The 21,444-nt window shown below is 46.6% G+C and overlaps 1 protein-coding gene and 1 long non-coding RNA gene across 13 annotated transcripts in view; one reads left to right on the top strand and one right to left on the bottom strand.

Annotated features, from left to right (window-relative positions):
• PRUNE2 (prune homolog 2 with BCH domain) overlaps window positions 1–21,444 on the bottom strand; it is a 553,043-nt gene that overhangs the window by 167,858 nt on the left and 363,741 nt on the right. The gene's annotated exons all lie outside the window — the stretch shown is intronic.
• On the top strand, window positions 210–20,377 carry LOC134895537 (uncharacterized). The gene is made up of 4 exons (XR_010171919.1): window positions 210–342; window positions 18,978–19,051; window positions 19,164–19,202; window positions 20,281–20,377. It is a non-coding gene; the product is annotated as an uncharacterized LOC134895537 (long non-coding RNA).

Below are 21,444 nucleotides of genomic sequence, written 5' to 3'. Positions count from 1 at the left end.
CATGTAGTATACCTCCATGAGCAGGTTAATGCAGGTGGCATGCGGTGAATACAATGGCGGCTAGTGTTGGAGACAAGGTGGCTATTAGATGTACCCAGTGGTGTCAAAAGCACAGTCTCCTCTTGGGAAACTCTAAGTGGCATGTCACATGGTAGGTGCATTAGGTCAGAGGTCACACGTGTGGTAGCACACCTCCATTACTATGGGGATGTGGCAGATACGAGGAGACAGCACAGATTGCTCTCAACAGTAAAAGGGTCCAGGCAGAAAACTGTTATCTAATGTGACTCCTCGGATCTCTGTCTGTTGGTGGTCATCCCCACACAAACCTAGCGATCAGAGGTAGTGTGTTCACTTTCTGTCTGAGCAACATACAGTAGGTGAAGGGGCAGTAAAAAGGCAAATGTTTAAGGAGAAAACAATGGCCCTTTGTTTTCTCCTTAAACATTAATTTGTTCCATTGTTTCGTTCCAAAATGTTTGCCTTTTCTATGGTGAGAATTTGTACATCTTGATATTTTTGTTAAAAAATGTAAATTTTTGGCATGTAGCCTTGCTCTTCACTTATTCTGGACTGTTTCTACCATCCCCTTAATCAGTTTGAGTATCCTCATTTGTTATCCTTTATAAGGTGCCTTTTGCGCCCTACATCTGCAAAGCTATTGCTGTTCGCTTGGTGTTTACACTGCCTGTTGCTGTTTTGGCTTGTATTTGGACTCTGCTATTAAGGCTCCATGCCAACTGCTTTATGATCAGTATTGTCAATATATCAAACTCCTTTAGTCCTATTAACTGCACAGTTTTATTATTACTTGCCAAGTCAGGCTTTTGTTTACTGAGGTCTATCAATTGACTGCATCTGACCGCATTATGCATTAACTTCTGTTTTTATATCGGTTTAAAAAACTCTATTTTCTCTGACGTCCTAGTGGATGCTGGGAACTCCGAAAGGACCATGGGGAATAGCGGCTCCGCAGGAGACTGAGCACAACTAAAGAAAGCTTTTAGGTCACCTGGTGTGCACTGGCTCCTCCCACTATGACCCTCCTCCAAGCCTCAGTTAGATTTTGTGCCCGGCCGAGGTTGGATGCACACTAGGGGCTCTCCTGAGCTTCTAAAAAGAAAGTATATAATTAGGTTTTTTATTTTACAGTGAGACCTGCTGGCAACTAAGGGGAGAAGAAGCGAACCTACCTGCTTGCAGCTAGCTTGGGCTTCTTAGGCTACTGGACACCATTAGCTCCAGAGGGATCGACCGCATGGAACTGGCCTTGGTGTTCGGTCCCGGGGCCGCGCCGCCGTCCCCCTTACAGAGCCAGAAGCAAATAGAGGTCCGGAAAATCGGCGGCAGAAGACATCAGTCTTCACCAAGGTAGCGCACAGCACTGCAGCTGTGCGCCATTGCTCCTCATACACACTTCACACTCCGGTCACTGAGGGTGCAGGGCGCTAGGGGGGGGCGCCCTGAGCAGCAATAAAAACACCTTGGCTGGCAAAAATACCACAATATATAGCCCCAGAGGCTATATATGTGATAATTACCCCTGCCAGAATCTATAAAAAAGCGGGAGAATAGTCAGCGAAAAAGGGGCGGAGCTATCTCCTTCAGCACACTGGCGCCATTTCTCCCTCACAGCTCCGCTGGAAGGAAGCTCCCTGGCTCTCCCCTGCAGTCTACACTACAGAAAAGGGTAAAAAAGAGAGGGGGGGGCACTAAATTTAGGCGCAGTATATATAACAGCAGCTATAGGGGACATAATTCAGTTAGTCCCTGCATTATATAGCGCTTTGGTGTGTGCTGGCATACTCTCACTCTGTCTCCCCAAAGGGCTTTTGTGGGTCCTGTCCTCTGTTAGAGCATTCCCTGTGTGTGTGCGGTGTGTCGGTACGGCTGTGTCGACATGTTTGATGAGGATAATGATGTGGAGGCGGAGCAAATGCCTATAGAAGGGATGTCACCCCCTGCGGGGCAGACACCTGAGTGGATGGACTTATGGAAGGAATTGCGTGCAAGTGTCGACTCCTTACACAAAAAATTTGACGACATGCCAAATGCGGGACAGCCTGGCTTCTCAGCGCGTGCCTGTCCAGGCGTCTCAAAGGCCATCGGGGGCTCTAAAACGCCCGCTACCTCAGATGGCAGACGCGGATGTCGACCCGGATACTGACACCAGTGTCGACGACGATGAGTCTAGTCTAATGTCCACTAAGGCCATTTGTTGCATGATTGAAGCAATGAAAGAGGTGTTACAAATTTCTGATATAAACCCAGGTACCACTAAAAAGGGTATTATGTTTGGGGAGAAAAAACTACCCATAGTTTTTCCCCCATCAGAAGAATTAAATGAAGTGTGTGAAGAAGCGTGGGCTTTCCCTGATAAAAGATTGGTAATTTCTAAGAAGTTACTAATGGCGTTCCCTTTCCCGCCAGAGGATAGGTCACGTTGGGAGACACCCCCTAGGGTGGATAAAGCGCTCACACGTTTGTCTAAAAAGGTGGCACTACCGTCTCCGGATACGGCCGCCCTCAAGGAACCTGCTGATAGAAAGCAGGAGGCGATCCTGAAGTCTGTATATACACACTCAGGCATTATACTTAGACTAGCTATTGCGTTAGCATGGATGTGCAGTGCTGCCGCTGCGTGGTCAGATTCCCTGTCAGAAAATACTGACACCCTAGACAGGGACACTATTCTGCTAACCATAGAGCATATAAAAGACTCAGTCTTATACTTGAGAGATGCACAGAGGGAGATCTGCCGGCTGGCATCTAAAATAAGTGCATTGTCCATTTCTGCTAGGAGAGGCTTATGGACTCGCCAGTGGACAGGGGATGCAGATTCAAAAAGGCACATGGAAGTTTTGCCTTATAAGGGTGAGGAGTTATTTGGGGATGGTCTCTCGGACCTAGTTTCCACAGCAACTGCTGGGAAGTCAGCATTTTTACCCCATGTTCCCTCACAGCCTAAAAAGGCGCCGTTTTATCAGGTACAGTCCTTTCGGACTCAGAAAAACAGGCGGGTCCTTTCTGTCCAGAGGCAGAGGTAGGGGAAAAAGGCTGCAACAAACAGCAGGTTCCCAGGAGCAAAAGTCCTCCCCCGCTTCTTCCAAGTCCGCCGCATGACGGTGGGGCTCCACAGGCGGAGCCAGGTACGGTGGGGGGCCGCCTCAAAAATTTCAGCGATCAGTGGGCTCGCTCACAGGTGGATCCCTGGATCCTGCAAATAGTATCTCAGGGTACAAACTGGAATTCGAGGCGTCTCCACCCCACCGGTTCCTAAAATCTGCCTTGCCGATTACTCCTTCAGACAGGGAGGCTGTGCTAGCGGCAATTCACAAGCTGTATTCCCAGCAGGTGATAATCAAGGTGCCCCTACTTCAACAAGGACGGGGTTACTATTCCACACTGTTTGTGGTACCGAAACCGGACGGTTCGGTGAGACCCATTTTAAATTTTAAATCCTTGAACACATACATAAAAAAATTCAAGTTCAAGATGGAATCGCTCAGGGCGGTTATTGCAAGCCTGGACGAGGGGGATTACATGGTATGCCTGGACATCAAGGATGCTTACCTGCATGTCCCCATTTACTATCCTCACCAGGAGTACCTCAGATTTGTGGTACAGGATTGCCATTACCAATTCCAGACGCTGCCGTTTGGACTCTCCACGGCACCGAGGGTGTTTACCAAGGTAATGGCGGAAATGATGATACTCCTTCGAAGAAAGGGAGTTTTAATTATCCCGTACTTGGACGATCTCCTAATAAAGGCGAGGTCCAAGGAGCAGTTGTTGGTGGGAGTAGCACTATCTCAGGAGGTGCTACACCAGCACGGTTGGATTCTGAATATTCCAAAATCACAGCTGGTTCCGACGACACGTCTACTGTTCCTGGGTATGATTCTGGATACAGTCCAGAAAAAAGTGTTTCTCCCGGAGGAGAAAGCCAAGGAGCTGTCATCTCTAGTCAGAGACCTCCTGAAACCAAAACAGGTATCGGTGCATCACTGCACGCGGGTCCTGGGAAAGATGGTGGCTTCTTACGAAGCAATTCCTTTCGGCAGGTTCCATGCCAGAATCTTTCAGTGGGACCTGTTGGACCAATGGTCCGGATCGCATCTTCAGATGCATCGCCTAATAACCCTGTCTCCAAGAACCAGGGTGTCTCTGCTGTGGTGGCTGCAGAGTGCTCATCTTCTAGAGGGCCGCAGATTCGACATACAGGACTGGGTCCTGGTGACCACGGATGCCAGCCTTCGAGGCTGGGGGGCAGTCACACAGGGAAGAAACTTCCAAGGACTATGGTCGAGTCAGGAGACTTCCCTACACATAAATATTCTGGAACTAAGGGCCATTTACAATGCCCTAAGTCAGGCAAAATCCCTGCTTCTACACCAGCCGGTACTGATCCAGTCAGACAACATCACGGCAGTCGCCCATGTAAATCGACAGGGCGGCACAAGAAGCAGGATGGCAATGGCAGAAGCCACAAGGATTCTCCGATGGGCGGAAAATCACGTACTAGCACTGTCAGCAGTGTTCATTCCGGGAGTGGACAACTGGGAAGCAGACTTTCTCAGCAGGCACGACCTCCACCCGGGAGAGTGGGGACTTCATCCAGAAGTCTTCACGCTGATTGTAAATCGATGGGAACGGCCACAGGTGGACATGATGGCGTCCCGCCTAAACAAAAAACTAGAGAGATATTGCGCCAGGTCAAGGGACCCTCAGGCGATAGCTGTGGACGCTCTAGTGACACCGTGGGTGTACCAGTCAGTTTATGTGTTCCCTCCTCTGCCTCTCATACCAAGGGTACTGAGAATAATAAGAAAACGAGGAGTAAGAACAATACTCGTGGTTCCGGATTGGCCAAGACGAGCGTGGTACCCGGAACTTCAAGAGATGATCTCAGAGGACCCATGGCCTCTGCCGCTCAGACAGGACCTGCTGCAGCAGGGGCCCTGTCTGTTCCAAGACTTACCGCGGCTGCGTTTGACGGCATGGCGGTTGAACGCCGGATCCTGAAGGAAAAGGGCATTCCGGAGGAAGTCATTCCTACGCTGATTAAAGCCAGGAAAGATGTAACTGCAAAGCATTATCACCGCATATGGCGGAAATATGTTGCTTGGTGTGAGGCCAAAAAGGCCCCAACAGAGGAATTTCAACTAGGTCGATTTCTGCATTTCCTACAAGCAGGAGTGACTATGGGCCTGAAATTAGGCTCCATTAAGGTACAGATCTCGGCTCTGTCGATTTTCTTCCAGAAAGAACTAGCTTCACTACCTGAAGTTCAGACGTTTGTGAAAGGAGTGCTGCATATTCAGCCCCCGTTTGTGCCTCCAGTGGCACCTTGGGATCTCAACGTGGTGTTGAGTTTCTTAAAATCACATTGGTTTGAGCCACTTGAAACCGTGGATCTAAAATATCTCACGTGGAAAGTGGTCATGTTATTGGCCTTGGCTTCAGCCAGGCGTGTGTCAGAATTGGCAGCTTTGTCATGTAAAAGCCCTTATCTGATTTTCCATATGGATAGGGCGGAATTGAGGACTCGTCCCCAGTTTCTCCCTAAGGTGGTATCAGCTTTTCACTTGAACCAACCTATTGTGGTGCCTGCGGCTACTAGGGACTTGGAGGATTCCAAGTTACTGGACGTAGTCAGGGCCTTGAAAATTTATGTTTCCAGGACGGCTAGAGTCAGGAAAACTGACTCGCTATTTATCCTGTATGCACCCAACAAACTGGGTGCTCCTGCTTCTAAGCAGACTATTGCTCGCTGGATTTGTAGCACAATTCAGCTGGCGCATTCTGCGGCTGGACTGCCGCATCCTAAATCAGTAAAAGCCCATTCCACAAGGAAGGTGGGCTCATCTTGGGCGGCTGCCCGAGGGGTCTCGGCTTTACAACTTTGCCGAGCTGCTACTTGGTCAGGGGCAAACACGTTTGCAAAATTCTACAAATTTGATACCCTGGATGAGGAGGACCTTGAGTTCTCTCATTCGGTGCTGCAGAGTCATCCGCACTCTCCCGCCCATTTGGGAGCTTTGGTATAATCCCCATGGTCCTTCCGGAGTTCCCAGCATCCACTAGGACGTCGGAGAAAATAAGATTTTACTCACCGGTAAATCTATTTCTCGTAGTCCGTAGTGGATGCTGGGCGCCCATCCCAAGTGCGGATTGTCTGCAATACTTGTACATAGTTATTGTTAACTAAAGGGTTATTGTTGAGCCATCTGTTGAGAGGCTCAGTTGTTTTCATACTGTTAAACTGGGTATAGTATCACGAGTTATACGGTGTGATTGGTGTGGCTGGTAGGAGTCTTACCCGGGATTCAAAATCCTTCCTTATTATGTCAGCTGGTCCGGGCACAGTGTCCTAACTGAGGCTTGGAGGAGGGTCATAGTGGGAGGAGCCAGTGCACACCAGGTGACCTAAAAGCTTTCTTTAGTTGTGCCCAGTCTCCTGCGGAGCCGCTATTCCCCATGGTCCTTTCGGAGTTCCCAGCATCCACTACGGACTACGAGAAATAGATTTACCGGTGAGTAAAATCTTATTATTATCCTTCTAGTTCTTGCATCATCTCTAAGTATGCCGGCAATAAGGGGCTGATTCTGAGTCACCCACTGCTGTGACCATTATAGAGTCTTATGCCGTAGTCTTGTCTGCAACTAAAGGGGGTAATTCAGATCTGATCGCAGCAGCAAATTTGTTAACAATTGGGCAAAACCATGCGCACATCGTCTATTCAGTGCAGACAGTGGGAGAGAAGGCATGCCAGCAGCTCACAGAGCGATGGGCATGCCCCCTCAGTGACGAAAACGGGGGCGTGGCTTGCGATTGCGGATCCTCTGCTATGCCACGCCTCCATTCATAGGAGGACAAAGTTAAGAGGTATGCATTAGCTAACAAATTTGCTGCTGTGATCATATCTGAATTACAGCCCTCCCCCTGGTGTAGAAGCATACATTTGATTGTGCAAAGTCCCACTTTCAGCTGCTATAGATGATGTATGCCATCAGTCACACCATCAAAACTTGCAGCAGTCCTATGGCAGCTGCAGATTTTCCATCTGAGTTGGTGAGCAATTAAGTAATCAGTTTAGCTAGATGTCCATGACACCTCCATAACATGCCTATAACATGGACCATTTTCATACATCTAAACAGCCATTTCTCAGTCACCACCCTGGAACGATCATCACATTTAACATATGTGCAATATGAGTTTTAGAGAGTTTTGCAGATGTACAATAGCAGAGAATCTACCCTGTGAACATTGACATTGTGTGCGACTCAGAACCAGGTCTGGCACTGCGTGCGACTCAGAAACAGGTCTGGCACTGTGTGCGACTTAGAATCAGGTCTGGTACTGTGTGCGACTTAGAATCAGGCCTGGCACTGTGTGCGACTTAGAATCAGGCCTGGCACTGTATGCGACTCAGAACCAGGCCTGGCACTGCGTGCGGCTCAGAACTAGAGATGAGCGGGTTCGGTTTCTCTGAATCCGAACCCGCACGAACTTCATGTTTTTTTTCACGGGTCCGAGCGACTCGGATCTTCCCGCCTTGCTCGGTTAACCCGAGCGCGCCCGAACGTCATCATGACGCTGTCGGATTCTCGCGAGACTCGGATTCTATATAAGGAGCCGCGCGTCGCCGCCATTTTCACACGTGCATTGAGATTGATAGGGAGAGGACGTGGCTGGCGTCCTCTCCGTTATAGTAGAAAAGAGTAAAGACTGAGTGACTTAGTTATAATTGTGGGGAGGATTGGGGACGGGGAGCAGCTGTTAGGGAGTACAGTGATTTAGATTAGGAGAGAGAGAGAGAGAGAGATTGACCTGATTTACTGGAGCTTAGGAGTACTGTAGAAGAGAGTGCAGAGTTTACTAGTGACTGACCACAGTGACCACCAGACAGTGCAGTTTTATTTAATATATCCGTTCTCTGCCTGAAAAAAACGATACACACAGTGACTCAGTCACATACCATATCTGTGTGCACTGCTCAGCCCAGTGTGCTGCATCATCTATGTATATATTATATATCTGACTGTGCTCAGCTCACACAGCTTATAATTGTGGGGGAGACTGGGGAGCACTGCAGTGCCAGTTATAGGTTATAGCAGGAGCCAGGAGTACATATTATATTAAAATTAAACAGTGCACACTTTTGCTGCAGGAGTGCCACTGCCAGTGTGACTGACCAGTGACCTGACCACACTGACCACCAGTATAGTTAGTAGTATACTATATTGTGATTGCCTGAAAAAGTTAAACACTCGTCGTGTGACTTCACTTGTGTGGTGTTTTTTTTTTTATTCTATAAAAAACTCATTCTGCTGACAGACAGTGTCCAGCAGGTCCGTCATTATATAATATATATACCTGTCCGGCTGCAGTAGTGATATATATATATTTTTTATATCATTATTTATCATCCAGTCGCAGCAGACACAGTACGGTAGTTCACGGCTGTAGCTACCTCTGTGTCGGCACTCGGCAGTCCGTCCATAATTGTATACCACCTAACCGTGGTTTTTTTTTCTTTCTTCTTTATACATACATACTACGACATCTCTTTATCAACCAGTCTATATTAGCAGCAGACACAGTACAGTACGGTAGTTCACGGCTGTGGCTACCTCTGTGTCGGCACTCGGCAGTCCGTCCATAATTGTATACCACCTAACCGTGGTTTTTTTTTCTTTCTTCTTTATACATACATACTACGACATCTCTTTATCAACCAGTCTATATTAGCAGCAGACACAGTACAGTACGGTAGTTCACGGCTGTGGCTACCTCTGTGTCGGCACTCGGCAGTCCGTCCATAATTGTATACCACCTAACCGTGGGTTTTTTTTCTTTCTTCTTTATACGTACATACTACGACATCTCTTTATCAACCAGTCTATATTAGCAGCAGACACAGTACAGTACGGTAGTTCACGGCTGTGGCTACCTCTGTGTCGGCACTCGGCAGTCCGTCCATAATTGTATACCACCTAACCGTGGTTTTTTTTTCTTTCTTCTTTATACATACATACTACGACATCTCTTTATCAACCAGTCTATATTAGCAGCAGACACAGTACAGTACGGTAGTTCACGGCTGTGGCTACCTCTGTGTCGGCACTCGGCAGTCCGTCCATAATTGTATACCACCTAACCGTGGTTTTTTTTCTTTCTTCTTTATACGTACATACTACGACATCTCTTTATCAACCAGTCTATATTAGCAGCAGACACAGTACAGTACGGTAGTTCACGGCTGTGGCTACCTCTGTGTCGGCACTCGGCAGTCCGTCCATAATTGTATACCACCTAACCGTGGTTTTTTTTCTTTCTTCTTTATACATACATACTACGACATCTCTTTATCAACCAGTCTATATTAGCAGCAGACACAGTACAGTACGGTAGTTCACGGCTGTGGCTACCTCTGTGTCGGCACTCGGCAGTCCGTCCATAATTGTATACCACCTACCCGTGTTTTTTTTTTCTTTCTTCTTTATACATACATACTACGACATCTCTTTATCAACCAGTCTATATTAGCAGCAGACACAGTACAGTACGGTAGTTCACGGCTGTGGCTACCTCTGTGTCGGCACTCGGCAGTCCGTCCATAATTGTATACCACCTAACCGTGGTTTTTTTTCTTTCTTCTTTATACATACATACTACGACATCTCTTTATCAACCAGTCTATATTAGCAGCAGACACAGTACAGTACGGTAGTTCACGGCTGTGGCTACCTCTGTGTCGGCACTCGGCAGTCCGTCCATAATTGTATACCACCTAACCGTGGTTTTTTTTTCTTTCTTCTTTATACATACATACTACGACATCTCTTTATCAACCAGTCTATATTAGCAGCAGACACAGTACAGTACGGTAGTTCACGGCTGTGGCTACCTCTGTGTCGGCACTCGGCAGTCCGTCCATAATTGTATACCACCTAACCGTGGGTTTTTTTTCTTTCTTCTTTATACATACATACTACGACATCTCTTTATCAACCAGTCTATATTAGCAGCAGACACAGTACAGTACGGTAGTTCACGGCTGTGGCTACCTCTGTGTCGGCACTCGGCAGTCCGTCCATAATTGTATACTAGTATCCATCCATCTCCATTGTTTACCTGAGGTGCCTTTTAGTTGTGCCTATTAAAATATGGAGAACAAAAATGTTGAGGTTCCAAAATTAGGGAAAGATCAAGATCCACTTCCACCTCGTGCTGAAGCTGCTGCCACTAGTCATGGCCGAGACGATGAAATGCCAGCAACGTCGTCTGCCAAGGCCGATGCCCAATGTCATAGTACAGAGCATGTCAAATCCAAAACACCAAATATCAGTAAAAAAAGGACTCCAAAACCTAAAATAAAATTGTCGGAGGAGAAGCGTAAACTTGCCAATATGCCATTTACCACACGGAGTGGCAAGGAACGGCTGAGGCCCTGGCCTATGTTCATGGCTAGTGGTTCAGCTTCACATGAGGATGGAAGCAATCAGCCTCTCGCTAGAAAAATGAAAAGACTCAAGCTGGCAAAAGCACAGCAAAGAACTGTGCATTCTTCGAAATCCCAAATCCACAAGGAGAGTCCAATTGTGTCGGTTGCGATGCCTGACCTTCCCAACACTGGACGTGAAGAGCATGCGCCTTCCACCATTTGCACGCCCCCTGCAAGTGCTGGAAGGAGCACCCGCAGTCCAGTTCCTGATAGTCAGATTGAAGATGTCAGTGTTGAAGTACACCAGGATGAGGAGGATATGGGTGTTGCTGGCGCTGGGGAGGAAATTGACCAGGAGGATTCTGATGGTGAGGTGGTTTGTTTAAGTCAGGCACCCGGGGAGACACCTGTTGTCCGTGGGAGGAATATGGCCAGTGACATGCCAGGTGAAAATACCAAAAAAATCAGCTCTTCGGTGTGGAGGTATTTCAACAGAAATGCGGACAACAGGTGTCAAGCCGTGTGTTCCCTTTGTCAAGCTGTAATAAGTAGGGGTAAGGACGTTAACCACCTCGGAACATCCTCCCTTATACGTCACCTGCAGCGCATTCATAATAAGTCAGTGACAAGTTCAAAAACTTTGGGTGACAGCGGAAGCAGTCCACTGACCAGTAAATCCCTTCCTCTTGTAACCAAGCTCACGCAAACCACCCCACCAACTCCCTCAGTGTCAATTTCCTCCTTCCCCAGGAATGCCAATAGTCCTGCAGGCCATGTCACTGGCAATTCTGATGATTCCTCTCCTGCCTGAGATTCCTCCGATGCATCCTTGCGTGTAACGCCTACTGCTGCTGGCGCTGCTGTTGTTGCTGCTGGGAGTCGATGGTCATCCCAGAGGGGAAGTCGTAAGCCCACTTGTACTACTTCCAGTAAGCAATTGACTGTTCAACAGTCCTTTGCAAGGAAGATGAAATATCACAGCAGTCATCCTGCTGCAAAGCGGATAACTGAGGCCTTGACAACTATGTTGGTGTTAGACGTGCGTCCGGTATCCGCCGTTAGTTCACAGGGAACTAGACAATTTATTGAGGCAGTGTGCCCCCGTTACCAAATACCATCTAGGTTCCACTTCTCTAGGCAGGCGATACCGAGAATGTACACGGACGTCAGAAAAAGACTCACCAGTGTCCTAAAAAATGCAGTTGTACCCAATGTCCACTTAACCACGGACATGTGGACAAGTGGAGCAGGGCAGGGTCAGGACTATATGACTGTGACAGCCCACTGGGTAGATGTATGGACTCCCGCCGCAAGAACAGCAGCGGCGGCACCAGTAGCAGCATCTCGCAAACGCCAACTCTTTCCTAGGCAGGCTACGCTTTGTATCACCGGATTCCAGAATACGCACACAGCTGAAAACCTCTTACGGCAACTGAGGAAGATCATCGCGGAATGGCTTACCCCAATTGGACTCTCCTGTGGATTTGTGGCATCGGACAACGCCAGCAATATTGTGTGTGCATTAAATATGGGCAAATTCCAGCACGTCCCATGTTTTGCACATACCTTGAATTTGGTGGTGCAGAATTTTTTAAAAAACGACAGGGGCGTGCAAGAGATGCTGTCGGTGGCCAGAAGAATTGCGGGACACTTTCGGCGTACAGGCACCACGTACAGAAGACTGGAGCACCACCAAAAACTACTGAACCTGCCCTGCCATCATCTGAAGCAAGAAGTGGTAACGAGGTGGAATTCAACCCTCTATATGCTTCAGAGGTTGGAGGAGCAGCAAAAGGCCATTCAAGCCTATACAATTGAGCACGATATAGGAGGTGGAATGCACCTGTCTCAAGCGCAGTGGAGAATGATTTCAACGTTGTGCAAGGTTCTGATGCCCTTTGAACTTGCCACACGTGAAGTCAGTTCAGACACTGCCAGCCTGAGTCAGGTCATTCCCCTCATCAGGCTTTTGCAGAAGAAGCTGGAGACATTGAAGGAGGAGCTAACACGGAGCGATTCCGCTAGGCATGTGGGACTTGTGGATGGAGCCCTTAATTCGCTTAACAAGGATTCACGGGTGGTCAATCTGTTGAAATCAGAGCACTACATTTTGGCCACCGTGCTCGATCCTAGATTTAAAGCCTACCTTGGATCTCTCTTTCCGGCAGACACAAGTCTGCTGGGGTTGAAAGACCTGCTGGTGAGAAAATTGTCAAGTCAAGCGGAACGCGACCTGTCAACATCTCCTCCTTCACATTCTCCCGCAACTGGGGGTGCGAGGAAAAGGCTCAGAATTCCGAGCCCACCCGCTGGCGGTGATGCAGGGCAGTCTGGAGCGACTGCTGATGCTGACATCTGGTCCGGACTGAAGGACCTGACAACGATTACGGATACGGACATGTCGTCTACTGGCACTGCATATGATTCTCTCCCCATTGAAAGAATGGTGGAGGATTATATGAGTGACCGCATCCAAGTAGGCACGTCACACAGTCCGTACTTATACTGGCAGGAAAAAGAGGCAATTTGGAGGCCCTTGCACAAACTGGCTTTATTCTACCTAAGTTGCCCTCCCACAAGTGTGTACTCCGAAAGAGTGTTTAGTGCCGCCGCTCACCTTGTCAGCAATCGGCGTACGAGGTTACATCCAGAAAATGTGGAGAAGATGATGTTCATTAAAATGAATTATAATCAATTCCTCCGCGGAGACATTGACCAGCAGCAATTGCCTCCACAAAGTACACAGGGAGCTGAGATGGTGGATTCCAGTGGGGACGAATTGATAATCTGTGAGGAGGGGGATGTACACGGTGATATATCGGAGGATGATGATGAGGTGGACATCTTGCCTCTGTAGAGCCAGTTTGTGCAAGGAGAGATTAATTGCTTCTTTTTTGGTGGGGGTCCAAACCATCCCGTCATTTCAGTCACAGTCGTGTGGCAGACCCTGTCACTGAAATGATGGGTTGGTTAAAGTGTGCATGTCCTGTTTATACAACATAAGGGTGGGTGGGAGGGCCCAAGGACAATTCCATCTTGCACCTCTTTTTTCTTTTATTTTTCTTTGCGTCATGTGCTGTTTGGGGAGGGTTTTTTGGAAGGGACATCCTGCGTGACACTGCAGTGCCACTCCTAAATGGGCCCGGTGTTTGTGTCGGCCACTAGGGTCGCTAATCTTACTCACACAGCTACCTCATTGCGCCTCTTTTTTTCTTTGCGTCATGTGCTGATTGGGGAGGGTTTTTTGGAAGGGACATCCTGCGTGACACTGCAGTGCCACTCCTAAATGGGCCCGGTGTTTGTGTCGGCCACTAGGGTCGCTTATCTTACTCACACAGTCAGCTACCTCATTGCGCCTCTTTTTTTCTTTGCGTCATGTGCTGTTTGGGGAGGGTTTTTTGGAAGGGACATCCTGCGTGACACTGCAGTGCCACTCCTAAATGGGCCCGGTGTTTGTGTCGGCCACTAGGGTCGCTTATCTTACTCACACAGTCAGCTACCTCATTGCGCCTCTTTTTTTCTTTGCGTCATGTGCTGTTTGGGGAGGGTTTTTTGGAAGGGACATCCTGCGTGACACTGCAGTGCCACTCCTAAATGGGCCCGGTGTTTGTGTCGGCCACTAGGGTCGCTTATCTTACTCACACAGTCAGCTACCTCATTGCGCCTCTTTTTTTCTTTGCGTCATGTGCTGTTTGGGGAGGGTTTTTTGGAAGGGACATCCTGCGTGACACTGCAGTGCCACTCCTAGATGGGCCAGGTGTTTGTGTCGGCCACTAGGGGCGCTTAGCTTAGTCATCCAGCGACCTCGGTGCAAATTTTAGGACTAAAAATAATATTGTGAGGTGTGAGGTATTCAGAATAGACTGAAAATGAGTGGAAATTATGGTTTTTGAGGTTAATAATAATATGGGATCAAAATGACCCCCAAATTCTATGATTTAAGCTGTTTTTTAGGGTTTTTTGAAAAAAACACCCGAATCCAAAACACACCCGAATCCGACAAAAAAAATTCGGTGAGGTTTTGCCAAAACGCGGTCGAACCCAAAACACGGCCGCGGAACCGAACCCAAAACCAAAACACAAAACCCGAAAAATTTCAGGCGCTCATCTCTACTCAGAACAGGGACTGGCACTGCATGTGACTCAGAACCAGGCGTGGCACAACGTGCGACTCAGAACCATGCCAGGCACTGTGTGCGACTCAAAACCGGGCCCTAAGTGTTTTATTTTTATTGTGCTTTGCTAAAGCTGATTAAACTGAGGTTTTCCGCATCAGCCAATGAATATATTCTGTAGCTTTATCATTGTAAATATAACAACAATGCCTACATAGAGCAATATTCAATTAGTGTCGAAATTTTCGTCAGGGCGGAAAGCCGGCACTGTCCGCAGATAATCTGAACTAAGGGGGAGATTTATCAAAGCTAGGAGAGATATATAGTGGAGAGAGATAAAGTACCAGTCAATCAGCTCCTAACTGTCATGTTACAGGCTGTGTTTGAAAAATGACAGTTGCTGATTGGTACTTTATCTTTGTCCACTTTAACTCTCTTCAAGGCTTAGTACATAGGCACCACAGCCCCGTAAAATAACAATTAGAAGCTGATTGGTTACTACTTTATCTTTTTCCATTTTATCTCTCTCCAAGCTTTGATACATCTCTCCCTATATGTTAGACATCTGGCAGCACGTGAAAATCTAGGCATTTGCTCCAGTCACTGAGCAAATGAGTCTATACCTCTTATTACAATGTGGGGGAATTCAATTGCAGGCAGATGTCTTCACCTGGCAGAATCAGCGCGGCAACAGTCACACTTTACGGTAACCTGATGGGGGTGCGAGTAGTTTTGTGCGAATGTGGAATTCAAGTGGGCTGCGAGATGCGGCGCCATTGCCCGCGTTTAAATGCTGCTGCAACAGCAATTTGCACTCTTCGCCTGGTGTAGAAGCATACATTTGATTGTGCAAAGTCCCACTTTCAGCTGCTATAGATGATGTATGCCATCAGTCACACCATCAAAACTTGCAGCAGTCCTATGGCAGCTGCAGATTTTCCATCTGAGTTGGTGAGCAATTAAGTAATCAGTTTAGCTAGATGTCCATGACACCTCCATAACATGCCTATAACATGGACCATTTTCATACATCTGAACAGCCATTTCTCAGTCACCACCCTGGAACGATCATCACATTTAACATATGTGCAATATGAGTTTTAGAGAGTTTTGCAGATGTACAATAGCAGAGAATCTACCCTGTGAACATTGACATTGTATGCGACTCAGAACCAGGTCTGGCACTGCGTGCGACTCAGAAACAGGTCTGGCACTGTGTGCGACTTAGAATCAGGTCTGGTACTGTATGCGACTTAGAATCAGGCCTGGCACTGTATGCGACTCAGAACCAGGCCTGGCACTGCGTGCGGCTCAGAACAGGGACTGGCACTGCATGTGACTCAGAACCAGGCGTGGCACAACGTGCGACTCAGAACCATGCCAGGCACTGTGTGCGACTCAAAACCGGGCCCTAAGTGTTTCATTTTTATTGTGCTTTGCTAAAGCTGATTAAACTGAGGTTTTCCGCATCAGCCAATGAATATATTCTGTAGCTTTATCATTGTAAATATAACAACAATGCCTACATAGGGCAATATTCAATTAGTGTCGAAATTTTCGTCAGGGCGGAAAGCCGGCACTGTCCGCAGATAATCTGCACTTTTCGACACTTCTCTATTCAATTGAAGTTCCAGTTATCCGCCCTGTCGAAAATGCAAAAATGTAAAAAAACATATGAATGAGTGGAATCTCAGCTCAACCATGTGTTTTCGACCCCACCGCGGTCGAAAACTGGTCCATAAGAGAGGATGAAAATGAATGGTCGGAATAAGCGGGGAAACAGGCGGAAACGGCCCGCAATAGAATAGTGAAGTGTCGGATCATCAGTGTGGAGAGGATACAACACTAATTGAATATACCCCATAGTATAAATTAATTCTTGTTGGATTTACCAAACACCATGTTATATGGCCATTCCGTGTATCTGTTTCTTATGGAAGTAGTATATATGATTAAACTACGGGACAGATTTATTAACGCTTGGCGAGATATACGGTGGAGATAGAGAAGAAGTATTAACTAATCAACTCTTGCAAACACAGCATGTAACATGGCAGTTAGGAGCTAATTGGCTGGTGCTTTTTCTCTCTCCGCTTTATCTCTCTCTCTCTAAGGAGGGTATGCAATTAGCTCCCAATTTTGGAGCTAATGAATTTGCCCCACTGAGTATTCAATTAGGGCTGTTTTAAAGGCATTCTCACCAATGCCTTTTTCACCTCTTTTTTTTAAGTGAAAAGGCACTGGCGAAGGCAATGCCTCAAAATCGTCAAATGACCCGCATTTTCGATGGAAAACATGTGGAATGCCGCTTTTTTCACCTACGTGAAAACTGGCCCTGCTATTTCATAGGTGGAATCCCCATTTGCCCTAAAAATAACTAAAAGCTTTGTTTTTTCACCTAGGTGAAAAAAACTGAGCTAATTGCATACCTCCCTAAGCTTTCATAAATCCAGGCCTATATTTAATTTAAGTGAATTGAATCAAGACTACCTGATGCACGGAAAATGGCATAAATCCTTCTCTAATGCTCATAAATTGGCAGAATTAGTTGGATTAGGATTTTATAACTATTTTATGCCATTTGAAATCTAACCAAGCAGCAGGAGACTAAAGGGGAGTACACACGGAGAGATCCGTGCTTAAAATCTAAGCAATCTTGCTAGATTGCTTAGATTTTAAGCACGGATCTGCCGTGTGTATGCCCCCCAGCGATAGCGATGCGCGGCCCCGCGCATCGCTATCGCCGGTGCTAGATTGAGCCTGCATGCAGGCTCAATCTAGCGGGTCGCTCACTTTACCGTTGTGTGAAGTGAGCGGCCCCCCGTCGGCTTTCCCCCTCGCTCAGCACATCGCGCTGTGCTGAGCGGGGTGAGAGATGTGTACTGAGCGGTCTGTGTTAAGATCGCTCAGCACACATCTCTCCCGTGAGTACCCCCCTTTAGTACACTTAATGGATGTGATGTTTCTGTTTTATAAATATGTCAGTACTGTATTTCTTAGATTAAACTAAATACTTTTCTCATGTGATACCAGTATTCTTTTTCCATCTTCTCTCAAACCCAAAAACTTTCCTGGGAGCGTTTATAAAATGGTTGCTATATCAGATGCTATTCAGCTTGCATATAAATATTTCATATTAACTACCTGACTTAAAAACATTAATTTCTTGTCTTTCATTCTTTTCCACCTTTTACATCCAATGGAAACAGGAATTATAGAAAAGCACTGCAGGATTTACAGAACTAAGGGGGAGATTTATCAAAGCTAGGAGAGATATATAGTGGAGAGAGATAAAGTACCAGTCAATCAGCTCCTAACTGTCATGTTACAGGCTGTGTTTGAAAAATGACAGTTGCTGATTGGTACTTTATCTTTGTCCACTTTAACTCTCTTCAAGGCTTAGTACATAGGCACCACAGCCCCGTAAAAGAACAATTAGAAGCTGATTGGTTACTACTTTATCTTTTTCCATTTTATCTCTCTCCAAGCTTTGATACATCTCTCCCTATATGTTAGACATCTGGCAGCACGTGAAAATCTAGGCATTTGCTCCAGTCACTGAGCAAATGAGTCTATACCTCTTATTACAATGTGGGGGAATTCAATTGCGGGCTGCGAGATGCGGCGCCATTGCCCGCGTTTAAATGCTGCTGCAACAGCAATTTGCACTTTTCGCCTGCAACTGAATCCCCCCCCTTAGTGAGATACATATTACAATGTGTTCACTGATGACCTCTACTCAAAATACAAATTATTTCATCCACATTGACAGCATACTGCAATATATATATTTAATCGTTTGTACCTTTGGTACAAGATGGGTGATGGGGCAATCCAGCTGCCCCCTTCCTCTCTCTATATATATATATATATATGTATATATACGCAGACTAATGGTGGGTACACACTGATAGATATATCTGCAGATCAATTGATCTGCAGATATATCTATGGATGGATCGGGCAGTGTGCTGTTCATACACACTGTCCGGTCCGTCGGGGACTGACGTCATGAACTGTGTACACGCCCGCCCAGTTCAGCTGTCAATCACCGTCGGCTGCCACAGCTTGTGTACGGGCGGTCGGCTGGTCACCGGTACACACACAGCGATGCGCCAATATATCGGTAGATATATTGGCTGTCGGCTGTGCTGCAGGGCCGACACGATATGTCTGTGAACGATGGAGTTCACAGACATATCGCCCGTACACACTGGCCGACGGACCCGCGATATATCGGCCGTTCAATAGAACGGCCGATATATTGGCCAGTGTGTACGGGCCTTTAGACATAAATATAATGTCACACTTATATCAGCACCAACAGATTTAGAGCTGCATGCAAAGAATAGCATTTTAAACAAGAGGGATTCATTAAATATTAATACATTCCTTATCTGTCCTGCAGATGAATAGCAGCATGCCAAAGTACTGCATTTTCCAGAAGGACGAGGGTTAATTCTTTAAATATCAATAAGCAAGGTATGCCATCACACCCTCTCCTACCACCCTTTCCAATTCTGTCATTCTTGTTTAATCAAGGAAATCTTTTAACCAAATAATTTAATACCACATTTACATTGTTCTATTTCAGTAAAAGTTGTTTCCTGTGTTAGAGAGAGACCAGAGTCTTGTAAGTCTGCTGATTATTTTATCTTTTGCTTTTCCTGAAAATGCAAATATGAAAGCCCGACTAACTACTGTAGCTACATACAACCATGAAACTTTGCATTATATACAGCAGAGAAACCCCTTCGTGAATTTCAAAGCTGGCTGCAATAAGAACATACTGTATTCAGCACATATGCTTTAAGCATAGCTACAGATATGTAATAAATGCATTAATCAAGCTTTTCAACTGTGAATACACAGCAATTTATCAGATCACATTGCTGCTAATGACAATAGAATCTATGCAGACTATATACACTGGGTGTATCACTAATGACAAATGAGCACAATAGTATTTTATAACATCAATACATACAACAAAAATATAGCATCAATTTCAAGATGCTGTATGGTATTAGCACAGAATTGCCTGGACACATCTGCTAACGAAGCCTTGGTGCTTTTTATCCTTTTGCTTACAGTCAGCTCTTCTTATTCTCTCAGTCCTTTCTTTTGTGAGAACACAAAGGCATGCTTAAGCAAGGCTTTACAATTGCAGTCTTGTGTTGTACACACAAATTTACCTTGCCAAGGCTTCAGATGGCTCCCTTTCTGAAGAGTCTGTGTGAAGATGCTTACTGTATTTTCAGCATCCCTCTTCTTTTGCAGGGAAAGCAGCGTTCCACCATGTTCTGATCACATGATCTGTGGTACATCTAAATAGAGATGATGATCACCTGCTTTCTGGCAGTCGACTGAATGCAGTCAAAGCACAAGCAGATACACAAGCAGAAGGGCAGTTTGAGGAGAACCATTAAGACAGGCACACTGTAGTGTCGCCAAGGCTGCCACTAAGATAGATAGATAGATAGATAGATAGATAGATAGATAGATAGATAGATAGATATACACTCACACACAGCTTTATATCCTTATTGATCATATTTATTTGTAGCCTACCCTAATATCTATATGGTTATTTCCGTAGCATACCGGTAATCGAACAATATTTGAATATCTAATAGCAATGGAGATTGGTTAGGAATAGAGGAACTCATAAGTGCTATGCTCTGAGGTATACACAATATTATTTATTACAGATGCGGATTCCATGGAGAAGATGTAAGTAAGGATCCTAAAGAATGCCAGATATCCAGACACAAATTTCACAGTTATCTGGCTCAAGTGCATATAAGAACTACAGAGTGATATCCTTTCCCGTGAAGAGCCAGATACATAGAATTTGACGGCAGATAAGAACCACTTGGCCCCTCTAGTCTGCCCATGTACATATTCCCACACACTCGGGTTCATCTTTTCGTTGGAACCTAATTAACCTACCAGCAGAGGCAGAACTTGCGAATGGTGGTTGCAGGTGCAAAAATATGCCTATGGGCCCACACCTCTTATCCACAGAGAGAGGCAGTGATTGACGTGGAGAGTCAATAGGTGACTGGGGAGGAAAAGGGTAACATGTAGAGACAGTTGGTTACTGGGGAGGCAGTGGGTGATAGAGAGGCAGTGGGTGGCAGAAAAAGGTAGTGGGTGACAGAGAGGCAAAGGATGATGAGCAGAGGCAGATGATTACAGCAGGAGCAAGTGGGTGACAGAAGGAGGTAGTGGGTGACAAGGGGAGGCTGAGAGTGACTGAGGAGGTTGAGGGTGTCAGTGGGTGATAGCAGGAGGCAGCGGGTAGCAGAGGGTGACAGCGAGAAGCAGTAGGTGGCAGGGGAGGCAGTGGGTGACTGTGGAGATAGAGTGTTACAGGGTGAGGCTTTGGATGACAACGGGAGAGGCAGACGGTGGCAGTGGGTGAAAGCGAAAGAGGCATACAGTGACAGGAAGAGGCAGTGGGTGGCAGATAAAGACAATGGGTGACAGGAAGAGGCAGATGGTGACAGCCATAGCAAGTGGGTGACAGACGGAGGTAGTGGATGACAAGGAGATGCTTAGGAAGAATGGGGAGGTAGAGGGTGTCAGTAAATGACAGCAGGAGTCAGAGACTGGCCGGGGGAGCAGAGGCTGACAGTGGGAGGCAGTGGGTAACAGGGAAGGTAGAGTTGTGGCTGGGTAGGCAGTGGGTGACAGCAGTACACGCAGTTGGTAGCAGTGGGAGGCTGAGGGTGTCAGTGGGTAAAAGAGAATGACTGGAGAACAGGCCCAGTTGTTCATGAACTGTCCCCCCCCCCCCCCCCCCCTTCCCTGACATTCAGCAAGAACAAAATATACTAACTGGAAAACTTAAGGAAAATGGGACCCACTAA

This window comes from Pseudophryne corroboree, chromosome 1 (genome assembly GCF_028390025.1).
Source record: "Pseudophryne corroboree isolate aPseCor3 chromosome 1, aPseCor3.hap2, whole genome shotgun sequence".
In the NCBI taxonomy this organism is placed as follows: domain Eukaryota; kingdom Metazoa; phylum Chordata; class Amphibia; order Anura; family Myobatrachidae; genus Pseudophryne; species Pseudophryne corroboree.
Note: the sequence above shows the minus strand (reverse complement) of the source record. Positions and strands in the feature narration are given on the sequence as shown.